A 5000-nucleotide genomic window follows, 5' to 3' on the forward strand; every position below is an offset into this window, starting at 1 on the left:
GGTTCGGGTTAGGGTTAGGGTTAGGGTTAAGTTTCGGGCTAGGGTTAGGGATCGTGTTAGGGTTAGTGTTCGGTTTAGGGTTAGGGGTCAGATTAGGGGTAGTGTTTGGGTTCGGGTTAGGGTTCGGGGTAGGGTTAGGGTTCGGGTTCAGTTTCGGAGTAGGGTTAGGGTTAGGGTAAAGTTTTGGGTTAGGGTTCGTGTTAGGGTTAGGGTTAGGGTTATGGTTAGGTTTCGGGTTAGGGCTCGGGTTTGGGTTCGGGTTAGGGTTAGTGTTAGGGTTAGGGTTCGGTTTAGGGTTAGGGTGAGGTTTAGGGTTTGCGTTCGAGTTACGTTTAGGGTTAGTGTTAGGGTTAGGGTTAGAGTTCGGGTTAGGGTTTGGGTTAGGGTTAGGGTTTGGATTCGGGTTCAGGTTCAGGTTAGGGTTAGGGTTAGGGTTAGGGTTAGGGTTAGGTTTCGGGTTTTGGTTAGGGTTTAGGTTAGGGTTAGGGTTAGGGTTAGGGTTAGGGTTAAGGTTAGGGTTCGGGTTCGGGTTAGGGTTCGGGTTTGGGTTAGGGTTAGGGTTAGGGTTAGGGTTCGCGTTTGGGTTAGGGTTGAGGTTAGGGTTCGGTTAGGGTTAGGGTTAGGGTTAGGGTTAGGGTTAGGGTTAAGGTTAGGGTTCGGGTTCGGGTTAGGGTTCGGGTTTGGGTTAGGGTTAGGGTTAGGGTTAGGGTTCGGGTTTGGGTTAGGGTTGAGGTAGGGTTCGGTTTCAGGTTAGGGTTAGGGTTAGGGTTATGGTTAGGGTTAGGGTTAATGTTAGGGTTAGGGTTTGGTTTAGGGTTCGGGTTAGGGTTCGGGGTAGGGTTAGGGTTCGGGTTCAGTTTCGGAGTAGGGTTAGGGTTAGGGTAAAGTTTTGGGTTAGGGTTCGTGTTAGGGTTAGGGTTAGGGTTATGGTTAGGTTTCGGGTTAGGGCTCGGGTTTGGGTTCGGGTTAGGGTTAGTGTTAGGGTTAGCGTTCGGTTTAGGGTTAGGGTGAGGTTTAGGGTTTGCGTTCGAGTTACGTTTAGGGTTAGTGTTAGGGTTAGGGTTAGAGTTCGGGTTAGGGTTTGGGTTAGGGTTAGGGTTTGGATTCGGGTTCGGGTTCAGGTTAGGGTTAGGGTTAGGGTTCGGGTTGGGTTAGGGTTCAGGTTCGGATTATGGTTAGGGTTAGGGTTTGCGTTACGGTTAGTGTTAGGGTTAAGGTTCAGGTTAGGGTTAGGGTTCGTGTTCGGGTTAGGGTTAGGGTTAGGGTTATATTTCGGGTATGGTTAGGGTTAGGGTTAGGGTTTGGATTCGCGTTCGGGTTCAGGTTAGGGTTAGGTTTAGTGTTCGGGTAGGGTTAGGGTTAGGGTTAGGGTTAGGGTTAGGGTTTGGGATAGGGGTTCGGGTTTGGCTTTGGGTAGCGATTCGCATTAGGGCTTGGGTTCGGGTTATGGTTAGGGTTCGGGTTAGGGTTCGGGTTCGTGTTAGGCTGAGGATTAGGGTTAGGGTTAGGGTTAGGTTTTGGGTTAGGGTTAGTGTTCGGGTTAGGGTTACTGTTAGGGTTAGGTTTTGGGTTACGATTCGGGTTAGGGTACGGGGTAGGGTTAGGGTTCGGGTAAGGTTAGGTTTAGGTTTATATTTCGGGTAGGGTTAGGGTTAGGGTAGTGTTCCAGTTACGATTCGGGTTCGGGTTAGGGTTCGGGTTAGGGCTAGGGTTCGCGTTAGGGCTTGGGTTCCGGTTAGGGTTATGGTTCGGTTTAGGGTTAGGATTAGGGTTAGGGTTAGGGTTTGGAATAATGTTCGGGTTAGGTTTCGGGTTGAAGTTCACGTCAGGGTTAGTGTTCAGGTTCGGGTTCGGGTTAGGGTTAGGGTTAGGGTTAGGGTTAGGGTTAGGGTTAAGGTTAGGGTTCGGGTTCGGGTTCGGGTTAGGGTTCGGGTTTGGGTTAGGGTTAGGGTTAGGGTTCGGGTTTGGGTTAGGGTTGAGGTTAGGGTTCGGTTAGGGTTAGGGTTAGGGTTAGGGTTAGGGTTAGGGTTAAGGTTAGGGTTCGGGTTCGGGTTAGGGTTCGGGTTTGGGTTAGGGTTAGGGTTAGGGTTAGGGTTCGGGTTTGGGTTAGGGTTGAGGTTAGGGTTCGGTTTCAGGTTAGGGTTAGGGTTAGGGTTATGGTTAGGGTTAGGGTTAATGTTAGGGTTAGGGTTTGGTTTAGGGTTAGGGTTAGGGTTAGGGTTAGGGTTAGGGTTAGGGTTAGGGTTAATGTTAGGGTTAGGGTTTGGTTTAGGGTTAGGGTGAGGTTTAGGGTTTGCGTTCGGGTTAGGTTTAGGGTTAGGGTTAGAGTTCGGGTTAGGGTTTGGGTTAGGGTTAGGGTTTGGATTCGGGTTCGGGTTCAGGTTAGGGTTAGGGTTAGGGTTCGGGTTGGGTTAGGGTTCAGGTTCGGATTATGGTTAGGGTTAGGGTTTGCGTTACGGTTAGTGTTAGGGTTAGGGTTCAGGTTAGGGTTAGGGTTCGTGTTCGGGTTAGGGTTAGGGTTAGGGTTATATTTCGGGTATGGTTAGGGTTAGGGTTAGGGTTTGGATTCGCGTTCGGGTTCAGGTTAGGGTTAGGTTTAGTGTTCGGGTAGGGTTAGGGTTAGGGTTAGGGTTAGGGTTTGGGTTAGGGGTTCGGGTTTGGCTTTGGGTAGCGATTCGCGTTAGGGCTAGGGTTCGGGTTATGGTTAGGGTTCGGGTTAGGGTTCGGGTTCGGGTTAGGCTGAGGATTAGTGTTAGGGTTAGGGTTAGGGTTTGGGTTAGGGTTAGTGTTCGGGTTAGGGTTACTGTTAGGGTTAGGTTTTGGGTTACGATTCGGGTTAGGGTACGGGGTAGGGTTAGGGTTCGGGTAAGGTTAGGTTTAGGTTTATATTTCGGGTAGGGTTAGGGTTAGGGTAGTGTTCCAGTTACGATTCGGGTTCGGGTTAGGGTTCGGGTTAGGGCTAGGGTTCGCGTTAGGCCTTGGGTTCCGGTTAGGGTTATGGTTTGGGTTAGGGTTAGGGTTAGGGTTAGGGTTAGGGTTTGGAATAATGTTCGGGTTAGGTTTCGGGTTGAAGTTCACGTCAGGGTTAGTGTTCAGGTTCGGGTTCGGGTTAGGGTTAGGGTTAGGGTTAGGGTTCGGGTTCGGGTTAGGGTTAGGGTTAGGGTTATATTTCGGGTATGGTTAGGGTTAGGGTTAGAGTTCCGGTTAGAGTTAGTGTTAGGGTTATGGTTAGGGTTAGGGTTCGGGTTAGGTTTAGGGTTAGGGTTAGGGTTAGAGTTCGGGTTAGGGTTTGCGTTAGGGTTAGGGTTTGGATTCGCTTTCGGGTTCAGGTTAGGGTTAGGTTTAGTGTTCGTGTAGGGTTAGGGTTAGGGTTAGGGTTAGGGTTTGGGTTAGGGGTTCGGGTTTGGCTTTGGGTAGCAATTCGCGTTAGGGCTAGGGTTCGGGTTATGGTTAGGGTTCGGGTTAGGGTTCGGGTTCGGGTTAGGCTGAGGATTAGGGTTAGGGTTAGGGTTAGGGTTTGGGTTAGGGTTAGTGTTCGGGTTAGGGTTACTGTTAGGGTTAGGTTTTGGGTTACGATTCGGTTAGGGTACGGGGTAGGGTTAGGGTTCGGGTTAGGGTTAGGTTTAGGTTTATATTTCGGGTAGGGTTAGGGTTAGGGTAGTGTTCCAGTTACGATTCGGGTTCGGGTTAGGGTTCAGGTTAGGGCTAGGGTTCGCGTTAGGGCTTGGGTTCCGGTTAGGGTTATGGTTCGGGTTAGGGTTCGGGTTAGGGTTAGGGTTAGGGTTAGGGTTCGGAATAATGTTCGGGTTAGGTTTCGGGTTGAAGTTCACGTCAGGGTTAGTGTTCAGGTTCGGGTCAGGGTTCTTGTTAGGGTGAGGGTCGGGGTCAGTGTCAGGGTTTAGGGTTTAGGGTCAGGGTCAGGGTCAGGTTTAAGGGTAGGGTTAGGGTCAGGTTTAAGGGTTAAGGGTGAGGGTTAGTGTCAGGGTCATGGTCAGGGTCAGGGTTAGGGATCGGGTTAGGGTTCGGGTCAGGTTCGGGTTCGGTTTAGGGATAGGGTTCGGGTTAGGGTTCGGGTGAGGGTTCGCATTAGGGTTTGGGTTCATGTAAGGGTTCGGGTTCGGGTTAGGCTTAGGGTTAGGGGTTTGGTTTCGGGTTCAGGTTCGGGGTTTGGGTTCGGGTTCAGGTTCGCGTCAGGGTTAGGCTTCAGGTTCCGGTCAGGGTTCGGGTTAGGGTTAGGGTCAGGGTCAGTGTCAGGGTTAGGGTTAGGGTCAAGGTCAGTGTTTAAGGATTAGGGTTAGGGTGAGGGTACGGGTTAGGGTTAGGGTTACGGTTAGGGTTCGGGTTAGGGTTAGGGTTAGGGTTAGGGTTAAGTTTCGGGCTAGGGTTAGGGATCGTGTTAGGGTTAGTGTTCGGTTTAGGGTTAGGGGTCAGATTAGGGGTAGTGTTTGGGTTCGGGTTAGGGTTCGGGGTAGGGTTAGGGTTCGGGTTCAGTTTCGGAGTAGGGTTAGGGTTAGGGTAAAGTTTTGGGTTAGGGTTCGTGTTAGGGTTAGGGTTAGGGTTATGGTTAGGTTTCGGGTTAGGGCTCGGGTTTGGGTTCGGGTTAGGGTTAGTGTTAGGGTTAGGGTTCGGTTTAGGGTTAGGGTGAGGTTTAGGGTTTGCGTTCGAGTTACGTTTAGGGTTAGTGTTAGGGTTAGGGTTAGAGTTCGGGTTAGGGTTTGGGTTAGGGTTAGGGTTTGGATTCGGGTTCAGGTTCAGGTTAGGGTTAGGGTTAGGGTTAGGGTTAGGGTTAGGTTTCGGGTTTTGGTTAGGGTTTAGGTTAGGGTTAGGGTTAGGGTTAGGGTTAGGGTTAAGGTTAGGGTTCGGGTTCGGGTTAGGGTTCGGGTTTGGGTTAGGGTTCGGGTTAGGGTTCGGGTTCGTGTTAGGCTGAGGATTAGGGTTAGGGTTAGGGTTAGGTTTTGGGTTAGGGTTAGTGTTCGGGTTAGGGTTACTGTTAGGGTTAG

The sequence above is a fragment of the Ursus americanus genome, chromosome 10, assembly GCF_024610735.1.
Source record: "Ursus americanus isolate L20-20 chromosome 10, mUrsAme1.1.p, whole genome shotgun sequence".
Taxonomy (NCBI): domain Eukaryota; kingdom Metazoa; phylum Chordata; class Mammalia; order Carnivora; family Ursidae; genus Ursus; species Ursus americanus.